Source organism: Kogia breviceps, chromosome 15 (genome assembly GCF_026419965.1).
Source record: "Kogia breviceps isolate mKogBre1 chromosome 15, mKogBre1 haplotype 1, whole genome shotgun sequence".
Classification (NCBI taxonomy): domain Eukaryota; kingdom Metazoa; phylum Chordata; class Mammalia; order Artiodactyla; family Physeteridae; genus Kogia; species Kogia breviceps.
This window is the reverse complement of record NC_081324.1, coordinates 50,323,465-50,348,347: the sequence shown is the minus strand read 5'-3', so window position 1 is coordinate 50,348,347 and position 24,883 is coordinate 50,323,465. Positions and strand designations below refer to the sequence as shown.

At 40.3% G+C, this 24,883-nt stretch overlaps 1 protein-coding gene across 6 annotated transcripts in view; it reads left to right on the top strand.

Annotated features, from left to right (window-relative positions):
- Nucleotides 1-24,883, top strand: part of TTC39C (tetratricopeptide repeat domain 39C) — a 111,866-nt gene that overhangs the window by 65,697 nt on the left and 21,286 nt on the right. The window lies entirely within an intron of this gene.

Here is a 24,883-nt window from a genome sequence, read left to right as displayed (position 1 = left end):
TGGGGGTGAGAGCCTGACCTTTACAGTTGTGTACAACACAGCAATGAGGCCAGAGCATCAGCCATGTACTAGCTGTCTCTCCTCTCACTCCCTTGATCAATGAATGCTCTAAATTGGGTCTTGAAATTGTTAAATAGAAATGTAAAAGTCAGGATTTTTATATTTCATTATGCTTTCCATTTTCATTAATTTTTTATTTTAAAACAAAAATGCTGGGACTTCCCTGGTGGTCCAGTGGCTAAGACTCTGCGCTCCCGATGCAGGGGGCCCAGCTTCGATCCCTGGTCTAGGAACTAGATCCCGCATGCATGCCACAACTAAGAAGTCTGCATGCTGCAAGTAAAAATCCTGCATGCCACAACTAAGACCCGGTGCAGCCAAATAAATAAATATTTTTTTTAATGCTTAACTTTTAGCAAAACTAATAACTTATTTGTTCTCCCAAAACTCAATTTGGCATGATTTTAGTTTGTCCACAAGTCATCCCTATTAAGGACGGAGTGAATGCTAACAGTGAGTGGTCATTCATTGTCATTGGGATGATTCTAGAAATGAGGAAGCCGCAGCACCATCAAAGGATTCTTATAAGCATGGTTTGGGGAGGTACATAGTGACCACGATAGCTCTCAGCAGATGTACAGTCTCTTTCATGGTAGATCATTGGAATCTGAGTTCAGTCTCTTTCATGGTAGATCATTGGAATCTGAGTGCCATAGTTGTTAGAACTCCTTTGTCATGGAGCAGCTTGCTTACCCAACTGATACTTGTTTTTTGTTTGTTTTTTTTTAACATCTTTATTGGAGTATAATTGCTTTACAATGGTGTGTTAGTTTCTGCTTTACAACAAAGTGAATCAGTTATATATATACACATGTTCCCATATCCCCTCCCTCTTGCGTCTCCCTCCCACTCTCCCTATCCCACCCCTCTAGGTGGTCACAAAGCACCGGGCTGATCTCCCTGTGCTATGTGGCTGCTTCCCACTAGCTATTTTACATTTGGTAGTGTATATATGTCCATGCTTGGTTTTAAGAAAAAAAGACTGAAAGGCCTGTTACTGCTCTTGATTGGTGAGCTGTAGCCTGAGGGTCAAGTGAAGTGTGACAGTTGTTTCTGTTTGGCTCTTCCCAAAGTCTTAGAGGATAACAGAATTTTAGGGCTAACTTGAGATATTATTGGCATTATCTTCACGGTGCCTGGACACTGGCATTTCATTAATCTTCCCAGGTGAGCATGTAGGAAGGTATCAGATGGTGGCATCCTTCATTTGCTGATGAAGAATTGCTCAGAGAGGCTGTGACATGGGTCTTGTCAAAGGCGTTTTGTAAGGCCTCTAAGCTCCCAACTCAGTTTATGAAAACACACAGGGCTTAGTTGACGAATTTGTTTACAGAAAACCTTTTTTCTTTTCAGTGAGCATTTAGGTCAGAGAGAGGGCGCCTTGAGATCTTTTTATCGACAGGCTCCAGGGAACATGGTCTGGGGCTCTAATTTTGACAGGTGCATCATATGACACGGACTTAACTTTGCAGATTCTGAGTCACTGAAGAAGGTATTTGAACAGCTGCTTTCATGTAAGCTTGCCCTCATACAGGGTAACTAGCTCCACACGGGCTGGTTAGTGTTCACTTTCCTTGTTATTTTCGAATCATGTGCAGGTGCCCGCTTTCTCTTTTAGTGTCATTAACAGCTTTTTACATACTTTGCCCTTCATGGTTTGGGACAGTTTGGAATCCGTAGGGGGGAGGGTGGTCTTTAACACGTCCACCGCTGTCCTGCCACTTGCATAACCCTTGTGGCCATGTCTTCATTGTTCCTCGGTGTTGTGGCCTGGCTTGACAAAGCAGTGAAGTTCTATGCCGTCGGTGGTACATGGGGTCCTTGTGTATCTCAGGACGCCGAGCTTCTCTGCTCTTTGGGAGTCTTGGCCAGACTGCAGGAAGAGTTTTCCCTCTTTACCACCTTTGCTTCTCCCCACTGCGTGTCTGAAGTACCCCCACCCCTGGCCCTCTCCACCCTCTTGTCTTACCCTCCTTACCTGTCCTGTCTCTGTTGACTTTTCCCATGTGACTTAGCATGTTGCTGTGAGGAATAAATGGGTTCACACCGTACTTAGCATGTGATAAATGCTATCCAAGTAGTGGTGTGATGGTTGTCGTTATTCTTACTGAGTGCTTAAGCCTGGGAAGTAGTGTTACCAAATTTGCTCTCTTTTTAGGAGAAAAAACTTGTTTTGGTGTTGAGAGTTGTCAGTAGAGCTAGGCTTGTGATGGGTAAGATGCGTGTGTGTAGCTAGAGGGTCTATAGCTACTGTACAGTACCCATGTTTACTTTTCCCTGAATTTCCATAACGCACACAGACGTTAGGAAGTTGACCCAAGGGTTATATAGCAACCTCCATTTTAAAATATGAATTGATAATTATAATTTTGAATTTTATATTTATTTTCATCCCATTAAACCTACAGTAGTGGTGGTAGTGGTAGTCCATTAACATACAAGTGATTAATGAGTATTTTTCTTGATTATTTAAAAGTATTAGGGACAAGACTACATTTTAATAAACTTTTAAATTCTCTCTAGTCCTCTTTTTTTCTCTAAACAATACAGATTTGCACAACTCCCCTCTCCTTCCATTTTAACAGTCTATTTAGTATATAATATACAGATACACGTGCTTGGTTTTGTGTGTATACATAGTTTCATATACATACTTAGTATGGTGTGACTAGTTATAAAACTAATTTTTAATATTAGTCTACTTATCTGTCTCTAAACGCTCAGATATTTGAATGAATGACAGTTGATGGACATATTCTAAAGAAGCTACTTTATGCACTTTGGGAATTCTTATTTTGAAACTGTCATCCTAGCTTGGACCCATACTTTCTGAATATCCTGCATGGTGGCATCAAAAAACTGCACATTTGCTTCTCAGGAGCAGAAGTGGGCCCAGCACAAGACCTGGCCCTCAGTGTGTGTTTGTCAAATGAACAGATGAGTCTGTTGGCAGGAAGTCCATTGATCAGTGTGAGTGGTGGCGTTTCTTTAAGAGAGGAAGCTGGTTATCAAGGACTGTCTACTTTTCTTGGTGGCACCTAACCCTGTTTCTGCTACCAATGCAGAAGAAGATGGTGCAAGAATGTCTTGACATTTGGTGTAAGAGGATGGCCTCCTAAGGAGGGTACTGAATCAGATATTGACATTCTGATAGGCTGGCTAAAGAAGTATGACTCTAAAGAAATGAATTAAATAAATTTACAGGAAGTAAAAAGGAACTGGATATCGATGAGGTCTGTGCTCATTGCTGGAGTGGCGAGGTGAGAAGGCTGAGCCCTGTGTGCTCCCTGAGCTCAGCCCGGTGGACCCTGTGCTGTAACAGCCCCCACAGTTACAGCGGAGACAGCCCTACTTCACGAGGACCGAGTGGCAGTGTGCACAAGGCCTTGAGGCCACACTGAGGGAGTCCTAGTGAACTTTACCGTGTGTGTTTGTGTGTGTGTGTGGCCTTTTCATACCATCTTTCTCGTATTCAAAGCTGCCTTGTTGGTTCTCTCTGATAAATGCCACCTTCTCCCTGCACAGTCTGCTCTGGTTTGTACTTCTCCCCCCGGTCCTTGCTTCTGAGCAGGGTGTGTGATAGGATGTGGTTTCTTTTCCCCGTGAATAATGTCTGCAGGGATGGCTTTGATGGTTGACCTTTACTTTGTCATCCTGGTGTTCCATCTCCTTACTTTTTTTTTTTTTTTTGAGGTGATTTCTTAAAAAATAAATTTATTTTTATTTTTGGCTGCGTTGGGTCAGGCTTTAGTCGCGGTGAGCGGGGGCTACTCTTTGTTTTGGTGCGCAGTCTTCTCATTGCAGTGGCTTCTCTTGTTGCGGTGCACGGGCGTTCAGTAGTTGTGGCTCGCAGGCTCAGTAGTTGTGGCGCACGGGCTTAGTTGCCCCACGACATGTGGGATCTTCCCGGACCAGGGCTCGAACCTGTGTCCCCTGCATTGGCAGGCGGATTCTCAACCACTGCGCCACCAGGGAAGTCCCAACCATCTCCTTACTTTCTGTTACCTGCACGGTTCTGTGTGAACAGCCTTTACGCTTTGAGCCCAGTGTGCATGTGTTCTGGCTCTGGATCTTCCTCCCACTCATCATTTCAGGCTGTAATCCTTTCTCTCTGGACTTTCAGTGATGCAATTACATTTTTCATTGGTGCTCCCCACAGTAAGCAGGAGGTCTGTGTGGCGTTTTAGCTCCTCAGTTCATGGTTGTGGCAGGGACAGAAAGGTGAAAGTTGATCCCCTTGGTGATTAGTTTATCAGACAGAGACAAGAAGCAGGAGGCCTGCAAGGGTCACGGAGAGTAGGGGCCAGCACAGAAATGCCAAACCCAGGGAGGCCTGTGCCCACGCACCCATCTCAGGGGCATATTGATTAATCAGAGCTGTTGGGTGGCAGCGTTTCTCTGCATCTGTTGATGAGCAAGCCTGCCTCTTGTATCTGAACAGCTTTGCCAGCATGAGGTAATGTTGTTATTTATAGGATCAGGAAAAAGGCAATGCAGGAAGAGAAATAATTCCCTGAAGTTCTGTTAATTGTAGTCTTCTCTTCCGACCTATGTGGTTCTCTTTATTACTTCAGGCACCAGGAAAAATAGGGTTACCATTTATTCCCAGAAGGACACAAAATAAGAGGTTGGCTTAATATGGTGTAGGAGAGGTGGATATATTTGTCTTCACTTTCCGTTGTGATAAATCCATACTGTGTGGTTTAATGACTCTGGTCTCTGAAATGAGATGATGATAACCCAAATTGCTAATAGGTTAAATACATTTGCTATTCTTTTAACTCTATCTTTACAAGTTGTTGGGTTGAAAAGCAAGTAGAAGGTTAACATTGATTTATATCCCTAAGCTCACTAAATGTGCATAAGAGAATGAGTTTTCCCTTGCCTACGTTAACCCTGGTCCTAAGGGTAGGGGTTAAATGCATGATCTATTGTTAGGTGTCCTTGACAGTAATACTGCTAAACCGATTCCGCTACTCAGTGACATTAATGCCGAATCACATGTGAGTAACTGGGTTGTCACAGCATGTCCTTCTGCATGCTACAGGTGACAAGGCGGGGCCTCTCTTTTTAAAACACATACATAATACTTTATTGTAAGATGTTAAGCAACTTCATAAAAATAACCCAGCAATAATTAAATTCTAAGCTGTTTTGTTTCAAGTTGTTTTGTGATCTTTAATAGACACATATTAGACTTTAGGCACTTTTGCTTACAAATCTAATGTTTGCATGTTTTAACATAGTTTTTGTAAATAACTGGTATGGAAACTATTTAGATTTCCATTGTGTTACTAATTTGATATTTCCCATTGTTGGGATATTGGGATATTTAATAGTTGTTTCCCTATGATTTCCCAGTATTTCCCCGTGATAGAAAGTACTGCAATAAATATCTTAGCGTATTTTTCCCTTTTATTTTCTTGAATTACTTCCTTTGGCTATAGCTCCAGTGGTGTCATTATTAGAATCAAAGAGTATGAACAGCTCTATAGCTTTTGCTAAATGATAAGAGATGATACTCAAGAGATAGTGAGCCAGAGTATAATCATTCATTATTTTGTACATGGTATTAGCAGCAGTGTCTCACTGCATAGTTTTATTTTTTTATTTCCATGATGATACAAATTAAAGCAGTTTAAAGATAGTTCTTAGACATTACCAGTAAGACCTCTCGTGTTTATGTATCAGAACACTCAATATTGTTAAGATGGCAGTACTCCCTTGATTGTGTTATGGATTCAGTGCAATCCCTATCAAAATCACAGCTTGCTTTTTTGCAGAAATGTACAAACTGATACTAAAATCAGGGAGCCCAGAATAGGTGAAACAATCTTGAAAGGGAGGAACAAAGTTGGAAGATATTTAACTCATAATCTCAAAACTTACTACAAAGTAATCAATGCAGTGTGGTACTGGCATAAGAATAGACATAAAGATCAATGAAGTCAAGAAATAAATCTTAACATCCACAGATCAATTGACTTTTGACAAGGGCACCAAGACAGATTGATGGGCAAAGAATAGTCTTTTCAACAAATGGTTTTGGGACGACTGAATACCCACATGCAAAAGAATGAAGTTGGACCCTTACCTCACACCATGTATAAGAATTAATGCAAAATGGGTCATCGGCCCTAAATGTAAGAGCTAAAACTATAAAACTCTTGGGTTAGGCAATGCTTTCTTAGACATGATGTCAAAGAAAAAATAAGTAAATTGAACTACATTCGATTCTTGAATAACATGGGTTTGAACCGAGCAGGTTCACTTATATGCAGATTTTTTAAAAAATAGTAAATACCACGGTACTTACACCATCCACAATTGATTAAATCATGGACATGGAGGCACCACTATAAATCATGTTCGGATTTTCAACTGTGTGGAGGGTTGGTGCCCCTATCTCCCACATTGTTCAAAGGTCAGCTTCAACATTACATCAAAAACACTTATGTGCTGCAAAAAGTACCATCAAGAAAGTGAAAAAACGGGACTTCCCTGGTGGTCCGGTGGCTAAGACTCCACGCTCCCAATGCAGGGGGCCCGGGTTTGGTCCCAGTTAAAAAATAGGCAAAGGATTTGAAGAGACATTTCTCCAAAGAATATATGCAATAAGCACATGAAAAGATGCTTAACATCGTAAGTCATTATGAAGAAATGCGAATCAAGACCAAGTGAGGGGACTTCTGTGTGCCACAACTGCTGAGCCTGCGCCCTAGAGCCCACGAGCCACAACTACGGAAGCCCGTATGCCGAGAGCCCGTGCTCTGCAACAAGAGAAGCCACTACAATGAGAAGCCCGCGCACCACAATGAAGAGTAGTCCCCGCTCGCCGCAAATAGAGAAAGCCCGTGCGCAGCAACGAAGACCCAATGCAGCCAAAAATAAATAAATTAATTTTAAAAAATTAGATGCTATTTCACATCCACCAGAGTAGCTGTAATAAAGACCACCCAATAACAAGTGTAGACAAGCATGTGGAGAAATTAAACCCTCATTCATTGCTGGTGGGAAAGTAGAATAGCGTAGACACTTTGGAACACAGTTTGGTGGTTCCTCAAAATGTTAAACATAGATTGATTATATGACCCAGAAGTTCCACTCGAGAGATGAAAACATATGTCCATATTATTCATAATGGCGAAGAAGCGGAAACCACTCAAATGTCCATTGACTGATGAAGGATAAACAAATGTGTATCCATACGATGGAATAATGTTTAGCAATGAAAAGGAATGAAGTACTGATACATGCTACAGCATGGATGAACCTTAAAAACACGTTAAGTGAAAAGAGCCAGTCACAAAAGAACATATATTGTGTGATTTTATTTATGTGAAGTCTCCAGAGTATGCGAATCTACAGAGGCAGAGAATAGCTTATTGCTTACTTGTGGATGGTGAGGGAGAGTATGGAGTAACTGTTAATAGGTATAGGGTTTCTTTTGGGGGTGATGAAAATACTCTAAACTTAGATTGTAGTAATTGTTGTGCTACTCTGTGAATATACTAAAAACCACACATACTTTAAGTGTGTGGATTTTATGATATTTGAATTATATCTCAGAGATGTTTCCAAAACGTGTTGCTGAGGGTGTGTATTTTCTATATGAATATATATTCTCTTTTTCTTTGGATATAAACTGTTGATCCAATCAAGTTTGATTTTTGAGTAAGAAATATTTTTCTCATGTATTTGCCCAAATTCTATTGTATAATGTAATCATAAGTTATGTTTATCATATATTTCCCCTCTTCTATTACTGTCATTTTTGAGAACTGTCTTTATATTTTATTGTGAAAATTTGAACATTCAAACACACACACAGTTTTTAATAGATTTCATTTTTTCAGAAATAAAATTTATCTTCTCAAACTGGGAAACATAGACTATTTTGTTTTCTTCAGATTGTAAAATGATGTTTTAAGAACTCTTATATTCTCATACCTCTTTGCGTGTGGAGATGGGTATGGTTTAATTCTGATACCTGTTGGATTCAGGAATAGTAACATTAATTTAAGGGTATTTCTCTTCCTGTTATTGAACTAAATCCTTAAGATAGATGCAATCTGTTTTTGAAATATCTTTATTTTCTACCTTTTATAGATGTTTTAAAATGAATATTACATGGTTTTGACAATTGTGATTTTATGTCTTAAATATAATAAATCACTGTTGCCTTTAAAAATATATATTATTTAGTATTTTTATCCACTTGTTTCTCACATAATACTCAGCTTTCAGTTTGTCAGGTTCTGTATATTATAGGGAAATTTTAATTAATATTTATAATATTTCTTATTCATTTCTGAGAATCTCTTCTTTTAGTCATGTCACTCTATCTCTCATTACTTTATAATTTTTTTTAACCTGCATCTGTCCTGTCATATGTATAGTAAACGTGGGTTCAGATAAAATAAGTATGCATGTGTACATAGTTATTTTGGATTAAGGAGGAACTAGAATTCAGACCTTATCTCTCAACCCATTTCTCTTTTTAGCTTTTATTTGCTGATAAGTTCCATATATATACATTCTAAATTCTAAATGTAATATTATATATGGGCAATAAACCATATATGTAACTTACTAGCAAATAACACATTTAAATATTAGTATAAATGTAAATATAAATGTTCAGGAGGGCTTATTCTTGGGCTTTAGAAATAAACCTGGTATTTTAAAAAAATGAGTTGATTAATGGAATTTTTTTTTTCTACGTTTTGGAGAAGCAAGTCACTTAAGGTAATTAAACATTTGAATGTATTTTTTGGTTAGTCATTGTTAAGTACCCTTTTGAAATTAATTCTTTAATAATTTCTCTTATTTCTTCAAGAATCTTAATTTAAGACATCTACTAACTGTTATATTCATCTTAGTTTTATATTTTACTTTTTCTCATTTCCACTTTTAAACATATGATGACTATTTCCAGACATGTAAATGTGGTATTACTTTTTATTATTTGTGGTATTTTTATAAATTTGTGTTTTCTTCATTTTATGATTGGGCTTTAGATTATCGTATGGGCTTTTATAGAGAGAGATTTGATTTTTTTATCAATGCATTTTCTACTTCCATTTTCTTTCTAGTTTTTCTTAATTTAGTTTGTTTTATAGTTCATTTTCTTAATACTTTATTGTATTTGTCTTATTAGAATAGTGAAGTATTAGTATTCTTGTTTAAGGATTTGATTGTATTCCTTGAAATTCAGCTTGCATTTCATTGGTTAACTGAGAGTGTGTGGGGGGCTGTGATATTGTGATATAATAAGATACAGATCACGACTAAGTGGCTCAGCTCTGGAGGCCGACTGCCCAGGCTGAGTCCTGGCTCCTCTACTTTGGCTTGAGTGACCTTGGATGAGACACTTAATCTCTTTAAGCCTCACTTCCCTCCTTGTCAAGGTGGGCCCCTGGTTGGTACCTTGGGCATAGTTTCCCTGTTGAGATTTAGGGAGGTGATAATCTGGGAGGCACATGCTGTCCTGGGACTCTGAGCGTGGGTCCTTGTTGGTGTAATGACATGACCACAGCCCTGCTGGGGCTTCTGCTGGGGCTGATGCGTTAACAGCCACAGGGACAGAGCTCATGCCCTGGGGGAGATCAGGACCACGTGGCAGGCAGGCATGTAAGCAGATGCAGATGTGGCCAGGCTTTGAGAACATAAAAACAGGCCTATGGGAAGGGAAAGCACGGTGTGGCTCACCCACGGTGCAACCCTCGCATCTGGAAAAGACCCAGGAGTTGGAGGTATTTGGGTTGGCTCTTGAAGAGTCTGTAGGAGTTTGCAGGTGAGAGGTGAGAGCATGGAGGATGAGCTTGCATTCAAGCCCAGATCCAAGAAAAGGCCAGATAATGGGGAGATACAAGCTCATTGGGGCTGGAGCATTTGGTGGAGAGAGGTGGGTGGAGTAGGGTTGACCCCGGAAGCAACAGATGATTTGATTTTGTTTCTCAATCCCAACCTCCCTTCTCATAGAGGACTTTCTTGTTCATCTTTAATTGTGTATATGAAGCACGCATGTTGTTTTCCTTTGCTCTCAGGGTTGTGTTTATTGTTCTTGTTTGTTTCCGTTTCTGCTTGCTTATTCAGGGGTAGATTTTTCCTTAATGTTTGATTGAAAAGATGATCACTGTATTTTACTTGTCTGCCATTTTGAACATGGGTTCACATATCCACACAGGTAGTGTTTCATGTCTTTGTTCCTCACTCTTCTGAGGACAGTAAGTGTACAGCAAACTCCCATTGCTGGGTGGCACAGAGCTAGTTTTAGGAAATAGTGTTCCCTACTTTTACCTATCCCTGTCCAGAGCTCATCTGTGAAATTCTATATTTTCTCATAGTGTCATATTGAACTTTTCTGTTTTTCTTTATGATTTTGGACTCTCAATGTGTGGGCACATTAGTTTCCTAATCTGTGTGTTTCTTTGTTTCGTGTACGAGTCCTAATTTCTCTGTGGCTTCTTACAGAGGACTTGTTAGCTATGGGAGTTTGTTGTCATACTGCTTCAGACCTTCAGGTTTGGGCGCGTAGCATTGTAGAAGGAGCACTGGACTAAAAGTGTGAAGATTTGGTGTTGGCTGTTTCGTGAAGAGTGAAAACCCTCTCTACTTCCACATGGGTGCTCACACGTCAGTTTGGAAGAGCAGTGAGACCTCAGTTAAGCCAGTCTTCTCTGGCTCTGGTTCTTTATCTGGAAAATCAGGGGGGCTGGAATACATCAGTGTTTTTCTGAAACGTCTTACTGGGAGCACTGATTTGATGGACTAGTTAGTACATGTTCCATGAAAAGAGGTTCCATGTCGTTTAAATCAGGATATCCTGGGGCTTCTCAGAGACTTTAGTTTTGCATCACGAGGGACATAGAGTCTGCAAGTATACTTTTTTTACCCAGGTTAATTGGCCAGGAAAATTCTTTTTCATACTGTAGCCTGTGAGACTTAGAAGCATTCGGTAGAACACACTTGAGAAACACTAGGCTACTTGATTTTTAAGATTTCTTCCAGCTTACAAATTGCATGGTTCTGTGAATATACTAAAAGCCACTGAATTGTAAACTTTAAAAGGAAAGAATTTTCTCAAAGCTTTTCTAAAAACTTTTTCATGGATCTTGAATCTCAGAACTGTAACTACCTGGCATTATTTCTTCTGTTTACAATTTGTCTTTAATTCCTCTTTGGAAAAACCCACATACCAGCTTGCCCATTTGACTTCCTTCACAGAGAATGTCGTTCAGTTCTAGGAAAACTTTTCAAAGTCACTCTCCTGATTATGGCCTCTATTTATTTCTCTCATAAAAGTCTGTATGGATATTAATCCTCTCCATCTATTTTCCAGGTTTATCTGTTTATCTTGAATTGCTGTCTTATTTTGAGTAGCGTGATTCTTTGTAGACTTGTTTTTCTGTATTTCTGTAGTCTTTGTTTTTCTGAGTTAATTCTTTGCATTATCATTTTCACTGTTTAAAATTCTTTGATAGTGCCTTTAACATAAACATATTTCTTTTAAATTTACTGCTATCTTTCATAAATTCCTTCTCTGCAGTTTTAAATGGCACCATAGTGTAGCTCAGCTCAAAATGGGCTCTTCCAATTCCTGGCTGGCTGAGCTTTCTGAGCCTGTGTCCTTGTCTGTAAAAGGAGGACAGTGCCTTCCCTGTCAGCCTTAAATAATGTAACATGGATACAGCTAAGTGCTGACTAAGCACATGGTGCTTGGTCAGGGCTTTTCCTATTTAGACAGAATCTTGTCTTGGTTGTAAATTCAGTATAAAGCACTTTCCATCACAAATTTTTGTCAAAATCGTGTGCCTGACTGTTGAGAGACGAAGGAAATTCTGCAGCTGGTGCATTATTCTGTTTGGTTACATAACTCATTTTCCAAGGGGGTTGCTGTCCATTTGTGTGGAGGTGCTGAAAACATTACTCCTCTATTCCATTATTTGTGTGTAATCAGAGATTTGTAGCCTGTTATGGAAAAGGCCTTCTGGGGGGATGCCAAGAGAAGTAGAAAAAGCTTATGTCCCCAGATGAACTTATAATCTAATTATGAAGTTAGCAGTGTAAATGCATGAAAAGGTAATTGTACAAGACAGTAACAAGGGCCAGATGAATGGTGGTGGTTGTGGGTAGCTGACCACCACCAGCTCCCATTATGCCCACCCTGTCCCCTTTATTACTACCCACCTTGTGTCTGCCCAGAGAGAGGGTGTGTGTGTGTGTGTGTGTGTGTAGTGAATGAACACTCTGGTCTCTTGCTCTTTCCACTTAATTGTGCTGTAATGATTGTTCTGTTTCTCTAGCTCCTAGGTTTTTGTCAGAATGGGAGCAGCCCATATATTTATGGCATTTTGAAAAGTTTTCCTTAATTATGCAGAATTCATAGAGTCAGTGTTTATAGTAGTAGTAAAAGCTCCATCATCCCCCATCAAGGACTGTGCGGTCATAACTCTAAAACCAAAACATTAAGGGAAAGATTGATAGAATTGGTCATACATTGATCAAAAGATTTGTACAATTGACCCCCAAATAACTTATATATTATAAAAAAATGATAAAAGTTAAAAAAAGAAAAAGCTAGGAAACAAATGATTAAGTGTTGGCATCCTTAATTTTGGATGAGCTCTTGCAAAATTAGAACATATTAAAAGGGTAAATATAAACATACAAAAAGAAAAATAGTCAAAGCACCTAAACAGACAAGCTATAAAATAAGACATACAAATGGCCAATATCATATGAACCTCAGGATACAATCAAGGAGATGCACATTAAAACAACACTGAAAAATGATTGGCTAGTATTAAAAATGTTGTGTGTTGGAAAAAGTTTAGGGAAATGGGCCTTTTATAAACCGTTGGCACATGTGTAAAATTGGTAAAACCTTTGGGGCAGGTAGTCTAGTATTTATACACATTATTATACAATATAACTTAGGAAATAACTGATGCACCACATATGTGAGTGCCCGCACACAGACAGAGACTAAACCTGCCCACCTTCATCACTGGTAAGAATAACTCCAGAGGTGGGTGTTGAGCTGGGTGGGTACTGTGATTTACCTGGCTTAGCTAGGGTACTCATACCCTCTCTGAGACCAGACAATTCTTCCGAGAAGCAGGACCCTTTCCATTCCCACCACATACATGAGGGTGGAGAGGGGGCGGATGGCTCCCTGAAGAAAGGATGCCTCTGACAGTTAGTTGGTGTATTTGCTCCCTAGGGCTGCCATAACAAAGAACAGAAATTGATTTTCTCACAGTCCTGAGGTTGGAAGTCCAAGCTCAAGGTGGGCAGGGTTGATTTCTTCTGGGGCCTCTCTCCTTGGCTCGTGGGCGGCAGCCTGCTCCCTCTGTTTTCGCATGGTCTTTCCTCTGTATGCACACACGTCTGTCCTCATCTCCTTTTCTTGTATAAGGACACCAGTCGTATTGGATTTGGTTCTGCCCTAAAGACTTCATTTTAATACGATTACCTCTTTAAAGACCTTATCTCCAAATACAGTTGCATTCTGAGATCCTGGGGGTTTGGATTTCAACATATGAATTTTGGGGAGTGATACAGTTCAACCCATAACAGTTAGCAGTGCCAGTGAGTGTCTCCTCCCAGGCACTTGGGGTTTTCCTCTTTATTTTCACATAGATGTCAGTGGTACCCTGGTAGCATTCAAATATATTACCCGGCAGGTTCTCCCAGAGGTCCCAGAACAGAAAGACTCACAGGCCAAATTAAAATGGGCTTGAATCACATAGCTTACTAAATCAATGTAAAACACAGCCAGGAGCAAGCGGGAAAAGGTAGCATGGGTTAACACTCTTAGGACAGGGTGCAAGTGGGGTGGAAGGGCCATGCTAGCTGGGTCCTGGGTACACGATGTGCAGTGTCCTGCTTCACTCCACACATCAGCCTTCCTCACTGACAGGAGAGGGGGTACAAGGAGAGAAGGGCCCATAGGTGCGAGTTGCCCTGGGCCAGTGACACACTTGATCAGAAACCCACAGGGATGAGTACACTTGGCCACAGCTAATTAAATGGCTGGATGGACCGTCATGGGTTTTGTTGGTGTTTCTTGGGCAGAGGACACATGGTGCCAGGATGGGCATCAACAATGGGAGGTCAGATTTAAGACCTCATGGATATTCAGTTCTCATGTATGGTTAGTATTCTGACTGTTTAGTGTGTTTTGTGTATTTGGTCTTTTGAGTATGAGATATCTCTTCACCCTTCCATTCTTCTAACACACACACACGCTCCACTTGCTAAGTACTTATTGTATTAACACATCTCGGGAGTTAACATCTTGAGAGAATGTGCCTGTTTCACAAGCTTACTTGTCTAACAGAACTGAAAATTCCCCAAGGCAAATGCATGTTAGCGCCATCCACACAGGCAGTGCCTTCCCCAGCAGCTGGGTCCACAGGAACGTGTTTGCAGTGGCGAACATCCTTCAGTTTGCCACTGCCCGGTGCTCTCAGCTCTGGAGTTTAACCCACAGAATTAGGCGATACCAGCATCATTTGAATACCAGCAGACTGGCTCTGAGCTGAGACCTTTTTGTTTGTGAGTTAGTGATGTCATTCAATGTGAAATGCAACTTGGAGGTGGTACAGAAGGAAACTGCTTGCTTGGGAAGTGGAGTCTTGGCATTTCAGATTCAGGGAAGTCTGGAACTTGGTGTCCCTTTGGCACTAGAGTCTGGGCCAGGTCCCTGAAAGAACTTGGCTTTGTCTCCATGTTCACTTCTTTTTTTTTTTTTTTTTTTTAAATCATCTTTATTGGAGTATAACTGTTTTACAATAGTGTGTTAGTTTTTCCTTTACAACAAAGTGAATCAGTTATACGTATACATGTGTTCCCATATCTCTTCCCTCTTGCATCACCCTCTCTCCCACCCTCCCTATCCCACCCCTCTAGGTGGTCACAAAGCACAGAGGTGAACTCCCTGTCCTATGCAGCAGCTTCCCACTAGCTGTCTAATTTACATTTGATAGTGTATATATGTCCCTGCCACTCTCTCACTTCGTCACAGCTTACCCTTCCCCCTCCCCATATCCTCAAGTCCATGCTCCAGTAGGTCTGTGTTTTATTCCCGTCCTACCACTAATCTCTTCATGACATTTTTTTTCCCTTAGATTCCATATATATGTGTTAGCATACAGTATTTGTTTTTCTCCTTCTGACTTACTTCACTCTGTGTGACAGACTCCAGGTCCATCCACCTCATTATAAATAACTCAGTTTCATTTCTTTTTATGGCTGAGTAATATTCCATTGTATATATGTGCCACATCTTCTTTATCCATTCATCTGTTGATGGACACTTAGGTTGCTTCCATGTCCTGGCTACCGTAAATAGAGCTGCAGTGAACATTTTGGTACCTGACTCTTTTTGAATTCTGGTTTTCTCAGGGTATATGCCCAGTAGTGGGATTGCTGGGTCGTATGGTAGTTCTATTTGTAGTTTTTTAAGGAACCTCCATACTGTTCTCCATAGTGGCTGTATCAATTTACATTCCCACCAGCAGTGCAAGAGTGTTCCCTTTTCTCCACACCCTCTCCAGCATTTATTGTTTCTAGAGTTTTTGATGATGGCCAATCTGACTGGTGTGAGATGATATCTCATTGTAGTTTTGATTTGCATTTCTCTAATGATTAATGATGTTGAGCATTCTTTCATGTGTTTGTTAGCAATCTGTATATCTTCTTTGGAGAAATGTCTATTTAGTTCTTCTGCCCATTTTTGGATTGGGTTGTTTGTTTCTTTGTTATTGAGCTGCATGAGCTGCTTATAAATTTTGGAGATTAATCCTTTGTCAGTTGCTTCATTTGCAAATATTTTCTCCCATTCTGAGGGTTGTCTTTTGGTCTTGTTTATGGTATCCTTTGCTGTGCAAAAGCTTTGAAGTTTCATTAGGTCCCATTTGTTTATTTTTGATTTTTTTTTTTTTTTTTTTTTTTTTTTTTTTTTTTGCGTTACATGGGCCTCTCACTGTTGTGGCCTCTCCCGTTGCGGAGCACAGGCTCCGGACGCGCAGGCTCAGTGGCCATGGCTCACGGGCCCAGCCGCTCCGCGGCATGTGGGATCTTCCCAGACTGGGGCACGAACCCGTGTCCCCTGCATCGGCAGGCGGATTCTCAACCACTGCGCCACCAGGGAAGCCCTGTTTATTTTTGATTTTATTTCCATTTCTCTAGGAGATGGGTCAAAAAGGATCTTGCTGTGATTTATGTCATAGAGTGTTCTGCCTATGTTTTCCTCTAGGAGTTTGATAGTGTCTGGCCTTACATTTAGGTCTTTAACCCATTTTGGGTTTATTTTTGTGTGTGGTGTTAGGGAGTGTTCTAATTTCATACTTTTACATATAGCTGTCCAGTTTTCCCAGCACTACTTATTGAAGAGGCTGTCTTTTCTCCACTGTATATCCTTCCCTCCTTTATCAAAGATAAGGTGACCATATGTGTGTGGGTTTATCTCTGGGCTTTCTATCCTGTTCCATTGATCTATATTTCTGTTTTTGTGCCAGTACCATACTGTCTTGATTACTGTGGCCTTGTAGTATAGTCTGAAGTCAGGGAGCCTGATTCCTCCAGCTCCATTTTTCGTTCTCAAGATTGCTTTGGCTATTTGGGGTCTTTTGTGTTTCCATACAAATTGTGAAATTTTTTGTTCTAGTTCTGTAAAAAATGCCAGTGGTAATTTGATAGGGATTGCATTGAATCTGTAGATTGCTTTGGGTAGTAGAGTCATTTTCACAATGTTGATTCTTCCAATCCAAGAACATGGTATATTTCTCCACCTATTTGTATCATCTTTAATTTCTTTCATCAGTGTCTTATAGTTTTCTGCATACAAGTCTTTTGTCTCCTTAGGTAGGTTTATTCCTAGATATTTTATTTTTTGTTGCAATGGTAAATGGGAGTGTTTTCTTAATTTCACTCTCAGATTTTTCATCATTAGTGTATAAGAATGCCAGAGAGTTCTGTGCATTAATTTTGTATCCTGCAACTTTACCAAATTCATTGATTAGCTCTAGTAGTTTTCTGATAGCATCCTTAGGATTCTCTATGTATAGTATCATGTCATCTGCAAACAGTTACAGCTTTACTTCTTCTTTTCCTATTTGGATTCCTTTTATTTCTTTTTCTTCTCTGATTGCTGTGGCTAGAACTTCCAAAACTATGTTGAATAAGAGTGGTGAGAGTGGGCAACCTTGTCTTGTTCATGATCTTAGTGGAAATGGTTTCAGTTTTTCACCATTGAGAACGATGCTAGCTGTGGGTTTGTCATATATGGCCTTTATTATGTTGAGGAAAGTTCCCTGTATGCCTACTTTCTGCAGGGTTTTTATCATAAATGAGTGTTGAATTTTGTCAAAAGCTTTCTCTGCATCTATTGAGATGATCATATGGTTTTTCTCCTTCAGTTTGTTGATATGGTATATCATGTTGATTGGTTTGCGTATATTGAAGAATCCTTGCATTCCTGGAATAAACCCCACTTGATCATGGTGTATGATCCTTTTACTGTGCTGTTGGATTCTGTTTGCTAGTATTTTGTTGAGGATTTTTGCATCTATGTTCATCAGTGATATTGGCCTATAGTTTTCTTTCTTTGTGACGTCTTTGTCTGGTTTTGGTATCAGGGTGATTGTGGCCTCGTAGAATGAGTTTGGGAGTGTTCCTCCCTCTGCTGTCTTTTGGAAGAGTTTGAGAAGGATAGGTGTTAGCCCTTCTCTAAATGTTTGATAGAATTCGCCTGTGAAGCCATCTGGTCCTGGGCTTTTGTTTGTTGGAAGATTTTGAATCACAGTTTCAATTTCAGTGCTTGTGATTGGTCTGTTCATATTTTCTATTTCTTCCTGGTTCAGTCTCGGCAGGTTGTGCATTTCTAAGAATTTGTCCATTTCTTCCAGGTTGTCCATTTTATTGGCATACAGTTGCTTGTAGTAATCTCTAATAATCTTTTGTATTTCTGCAGTGTCCGTTGTTACATCTCCTTTTTCATCTCTAATTCTATTGATTTGAGTCTTCTCCCTTTTATTCTTGATGAGTCTGGCTAATAGTTTATCAATTTTATTTATCCTCTCAAAGAACCAGCTTTTACTTTTATTGATCTTTGCTATTGTTTCCTTCATTTTATTTCATTTATTTCTGATCTGATCTTTATGATTTCTTTCCTTCTGCTAAATTTGGGATTTTTTGTTCTTCTTTCTCTAATTGCTTTAAGTGCAAAGTTAGGTTGTTTATTCGAGATGCTTCCTGTTTCTTAAGGTATGATTGTATTGCTATAAACTTGCCTCTTAGAACTGCTTTTGCTGTATCCCATAGGTTTTGGGTCATCGTGTCTGCATTGTCATTTGTTTCTAAGTACTTTTTGATTTCCTCTTTGATTTCTTCAGTGATCACTTCGTTATTAAGTAGTGTATTGTTTAGCCTCCATGTGTTTGTATTTTTTACAGATCTTTTCCTGTAATTGATATCTAGTCTCATAGTGTTGTGGTCGGAAAAGATACTTGATACATTTTCAATTTTCTTAAATTTGCCAAGGCTAGATTTGTGACCCAATATATGATCGATCCTGGAGAATGTTCCATGAGCACTTGAGAAAAATGTGTATTCTGTTGTTTTTGGATGGAATGTCCTATAAATATCAAGTAAGCCCATCTTGTGTAACATATCATTTAAAGCTTGTGTTTCCTTATGTATTTTCATTTTGGATGATCTGTCCATTGGTGAAAGTGGGGTGTTAAAGTCCCCGACTATAATTGTGTTACTGTTGATTTCCCCTTTTAAGGCTGTTAGTATTTGCCTTATGTATTGAGGTGCTCCTATGTTGGGTGCATAAATATTTACAATTGTTATATCTTCTTCATGGATCGATCCCTTGATCATTATGTAGTGTCCTTCTTTGTCTCTTGTAATAGATTTTATTTTGAAGTCTATTTTGTCTGATATGAGAATTGCTACTCCAGCTTTCTTCTGATTTCCATTTGCATGGAATATATTTTTCCACCCCCTTACTTTCAGTCTGTATGTGTCCCTAGGTTTGAAGTGGGTCTCTTGTAGACAGCATATATATGGGTCTTGTTTTTGTATCCATTCAGCCAGTCTGTGTCTTTTGGTGGGAGCATTTAATCCATTTACATTTAAGGTAATTATTGATATGTATGTTCCTATTACCATTTACTTAATTGTTTTGGGTTGTTCTTGTAGATCTTTTCCTTCTCTTGTGTTTCTTGCCTAGAGAAGTTCCTTTAGCATTTGTTGTAGAGCTGGTTTGGTGGTGCTGAACTCTCTCAGCTTTTGCTTGTCTGTAAAGGTTTTAATTTCTCCATCAAATCTGAATGAGATCCTTGCTGGATAGAGTAATTTGGTTGTAGGTTTTTCTCCTTCATCACTTTAAATATGTCCTGCCACTCCCTTCTGGCTTGCAGAGTTTCTGCTGAAAGATCAGCTGTTAACCTTATGGGGATTCCCTTGTGTGTTATTTGTTGTTTTTCCCTTGCTGCTTTTAATATGTTTTCTTTGTATTTAATTTTTGACAGTTTGATTATTATGTGTCTTGGCGTGTTTCTCCTTGGGTTTATCCTGTATGGGACTCTCTGTGCTTCCTGGACTTGATTGACTATTTTCTTTCCTATATTAGGGAAGTTTTCAACTATAATCTCTTCAAATATTTTCTCAGTCCCTTTCTTTCTCTCTTCTTCTTCTGGGACCCCTATAATTCGAATGTTGGTGCGTTTGATGTTGTCCCAGAGGTCTCTGAGACTGTCCTCAGATCTTTTCATTCTTTTTTCTTTCTTCTGCTCTGCAGTAGTTATTTCCACTATTTTATCTTCCAGGTCACTTACCCATCCTTCTGCCTCAGTTATTCTGCTATTGATCCCATCTAGAGTATTTTTCGTTTCATTTATTGTGTTGCTCATCGTTGCTTGCTTCCTCTTTATTTCTTCTAGGTCCTTGTTAAATGTTTCTTGCAATTTGTCTATTCTATTTCCAAGATTTTGAATCATCTTTACTATCATTATTCTGAATTCTTTTTCAGGTAGACTGCCTATTTCCTCTTCATTTGTTAGGTCTGGTGTGTTTTTATCTTCCTCCTTCATCTGCTGTGTGTTTTTCTGTCTTCTCATTTCGCTTATCTTACTGTGTTTGGGGTCTCCTTTTTGCAGGCTGCAGGTTCGTAGTTCCCGTTGTTTTTGGTAGCTGTCCCCAGTGGCTAAGGTTGGTTCAGTGGGTTGAGTAGGTTCCCTGGTTGGGGGGACTAGTGCCTCTGTTCTGGTGGATGAGGCTGGATCCTGTCTTTCTGGTGGGCAAGTCCACGTCTTGTGGTGTGTTTGGGGATGTTGGTAGCCTTATTATGATTTTAGGCGGCCTCTCTGCTAATGGATGGGGCTGTAGACCTGTCTTGCTCTTTGTTGGGGATAGGGTGTCCAGCACTGTTCGTTACTGGTCCTTGAGTGAAGCTGGGTCTTGGTGTTGAGATGGAGATCTCTGGGAGATTTTCGCTGTTTGATATTGCGTGGAGCTGGGAGGTCTCTTGTGGACTAGTGTCTTGAGGTTGGTTCTCCCACCTCAGAGACACAGCCCTGGTGCCTGGCTGGGGTGTCAAGAGCCTTTAATCCACACGGCTCAAAATAAAAGGGAGAAAAAAATAGAAAGGAAAGAAAAGGAAGGAAGGAAAGACGGAAGGGAGGAGGGAGGGAAGGAAGGAAGAAAGAAAGGAAGAAATGAAGGAAGAAAGCAAGGAAGGGAGGAAGGTGGAGAGGAAGAAAGAGAGGAAGGAAGAGAGGAAGGGAGGAAAGAAGGGAGGAAGGAAGGAAGGGAAGGAGGGAAGAAAGGAAGAAAAAGGGAGAAGACAATAAAGTAGGATAAATTATAGTTATTAAAATAAAAAATAATTATTAGGAAGAAAAATTTCTATTAAAAAAAACAGAAAAACGGGTCGGTCAAACCCTAGGACAAATGGTGAAAGCAAAGCTATACAGACAAAATCTCACACAGCAGCACACACATACACACTAACAAAAAGAAAAAAAAGGGGGAAATAATAGTATATCTTGCTCCCAAAGTCCACCTCCTCAACTTGGGATGATTCGTTGTCTATTCAGGTTTTCCACAGATGCAGGGCACTTCAAGTTGATTGTGGAGCTTTAATCCGCCGTTTCTGAGGCTGCTGGGAGAGACCTCCCCCTCTCCTCTTTGTTCGCACAGCTCCTGGGGTTCAGCTTTGGACTTGGCCCCGCCTCTGCGTGTAGGTCGTCCGAGGGCATCTGACCTTCGCTCAGACAGGACGGGATTAAAGGAGCAGTTGATTCGGGGGCTCCGGCTCACTCAGGCTGGGGGGAGGGAGGGGCACGGGTGCGGGGCGAGTCCGCGGCGGCAGAGGCTGACGTGACGCTGCACAGGTCCAAGGCGCGCCGCGCATTCTCCCGGGGAAGCTGTCCCTGAATCCCGGGACCCCGGCAGTGGTGGGCTGCACGGGCTCCCGGGAGGGCCGGTGTGGAGAGTGACCTGTGCTCGCACACAGGCCTCTTGGTGGCGGCAGCAGCAACCTTAGCGTCCCACACCCGTCTCTACTGTCCGTGCTGACAGCCTTGGCTCTCTGGAGCTCCTTTAACGCGGTGCTCTTAATCCCCTCTCCTCGCGCCCGAGGAAGCAAAGAGGCAAGAAAAGGTCTCTTGTCTCTTCGGCAGCTCCGTGCCCATTTCTGGGGCTCCTTTAAGCGGCGCGCTTAATCCCCTCTCCTCGCGCCCAGGAAGCAAAGAGGGAAGAAAAGGTCTCTTGCTTCTTTGGCAACTCCAGACTTCAACCGGACTCCCTCCCGGCCAGCCGTGGCGCACTACACCTTCAGGCTGTTTTCACTCTGCCAACTGCAGACCTTTCCCTGGGATCCGACTGAAGCCTGAGCCTCAGCTCCCGGCCCCCGCCCGCTCCGGCGGGGGAGCAGACAAGCCTCTCAGGCTGGTGAGTGCCGGTAGGCACCGATCCTCTGCGGGAATCTCTCCGCTTTGCCCTCCGCACCCTGTGGCTGCACTTGCCTCCGCGGCTCCGGAGCTTCCCTCTCTGCCACCCGCAGTCTCCGCCCGCGAAGGGGCTCCTAGTGTGTGGGAGTCTTTCCTCCTTCACGGCTCCCTCCCCCTGGTGTAGGTCCCGTCCCTATTCTTTGTCTCTGTTTATTCTTTTTTCTTTTGCCCTACCCAGGTATGTGGGGAGTTTCTTGCCTTTTGGGAAGTCTGAGGTCTTCTGCCAGCGTTCGGTGGGTGTTCTATAGAAGTTCCACGTGTAGATGTATTTCTGATGTCTCTGTGAGGAGGAAGGAGATCTCCGCGTCTTACTCTTCCGCCATCTTTAAGCCATCCCCCTTCTTTTTTTTTGCAGCCCTAGAAATGGAACCTTTTGCTAGGTAGCTGAATTGAGAGAATCCTCTTGGCTTGGTATTGCTAGTGAAAATCTTTGAGTAAAACAGAATGTAACATTAGTAACCCCAAGATTACAGTGCTAACTCTGAAAAATATTCATACTTACTGTGTCTTCATATTTGTACTTTGAGATCTTTACTTTCTAAAGACCTTAAAAATATATTAATGTGGGGCTTCCCTGATGGCGCAGTGGTTGAGAGTCTGCCTGCCGATGCAGGGGACGCGGGTTCGTGCCTTGGTCTGGGAAGATTCCACATGCCGCGGAGCGGCTGGGCCTGTGAGCCATGGCCGCTGAGCCTGTGCGTCTGGAGCCTGTGCTCTGCAACGGGAGAGGCCACAACGGTGAGAGGCCCGCATACTGCAGGAAAAAAAACAAATATATATATAAATGTGGAAATAGCTTCAGAATAACTTAATCTTTTTAAATTGGGTTGAAAATGTTGCCCATGGTCTGTCCATCCCTTTGTATTATGTGTTTCATTTAACTTTGTCCTGTCTCTCCAGGCAGGATCACGTACTTGTATATTTGTGGTAGAATCTTAACTCAAACAGCTCCTAATTATACCTGCTAGATAAAATATGGAATTTCTCTAGTTTTTTTTTTTTTTTTAACCTTTACGTGACCACAAGCAGAATTATAAAGACAACTTACATTTTCTAAAGGACTGCAGGGAATTCCCTGGTGGTCCAGTGGTTAGGACTCAGTGCTTTCACTGCCATGAGCCTGGGTTTGATCCCTGGTCGGGGAACTAAAATCCTGTAACCTGTGTGGCCAAAAAAAAAAAAAAAAAAAAGGGACTGAAGAGGATGAAGCAAACAAAACATAGTATAATAAGAAAAAAGTAACTGTCAAGGGAACAAAAACAAGTTAAATTAATATAAAAAGTATTAGTTACCTAAATCCATTTATGTTTACCATATTGCTATATAAAAGATAACTCTCAGATCAGGATAAAAAAGACAAATCCAACAAACTAAATAAATATACAAGCTAACTAAAAAAATTTAAATGGTGCTACAAAAGTAAAAGAGTAGACAAAATATATCAGGCATACATAAATTTTTAAAATGACAGCAATGATTTAAGAATTGAGGGCAAAATGCATTAAATGGAACAAAGCTTGTTTAAAACTTTATGGTACTTGACAAACTGTAACAGTCATAAAATTGTATATTTCTAAGAAATAGCATTTTTTTTCTTAAACATAATAAGAAACTTGCAGAAACACAATTATGAGAAACTGAAAGCTCTTTCATTCTTAAAAAATCTATTTTATAATAAAATAGTCTGAGTTTTCTGCTCAGTTTTGCTGTAATCCTAATACTGCTCTAAAAAATAAACATTACTAATTAAAAACAAATCTGGAATTTCTCCAAGGGTTCTGAAATAATTTGTGAGGAGCTGAATTGCTACTTACTGCAAGTCTTGGTCCTAAAAGTTAGAAAACAATATCATGATTTATTTCCAAGTGCTATTAACAGGAGACAAGGTACCTATAGATAATACCTATTTTTTAAAGACAATGTACCTTTCCTAAGAGCATTTTATTCACATGAATTCATTTATTTCAGCATCCCTGAGAGTATAAACAAAAATCACTTCCTAAGGTCCAAAATTGTGTAGGTTATGAAGTTGGCACTGAAATCTGGTACTATTGACAAGTATTTAACATTCTTCATTATACTGTGTGCCCATTAAAAGAAAAAATTTATATTACAGTAATTTAAACAAATGAACTATTCAGTTGGAAGGTATAGGTTTAGAGTGAGCTATTTATTTACGTAGTTCCAGAGCACAGAGAATATGAAAATAATTTCTGCCAGTCTGCAAGTTCTGGCATTATTCTGACACCAAAACTTACAGAGGAGAGCACTAAACAAACTCCACTTCATTCTGAATGTAGAAATTCTAAATAAATATTAGCAAATCAAATCCAGCAACGTATTTTTTAAATTCCATATTACAACCTAGTAGGGCTTATTCCAAAAAGGCACTCGTGGTTCAGCCTCAAGAACTGTATCCCTGTTATCCCCTGCATTAAGGAAGTCATTGATAAAACCATTCAGTCCTATCAATAGATGCCCAAATGGCACTTAATGAAATGCACTACCCAACCCAGATTTTAAAAAACCAAACAAACTATTAGCAAATTAGAAAGGAAATCTCTCTATTTGGTAAAAATGGGCATCTACTAAAAACATGCAGCAAACTGTATTTAATGGTGCAACATTAAAACGTCCTCTTTTTCATATTTGTATATACTATATAATAACGTATACACATCCTTTGTATTAGAATAAACCAAGGATACGTGCTATGCTTGCTTAATATTCAGTATTTTAACTGGAGGTCCTACCCAATTACAATGGTCTATTGTAAATGAAGAGACAGCACT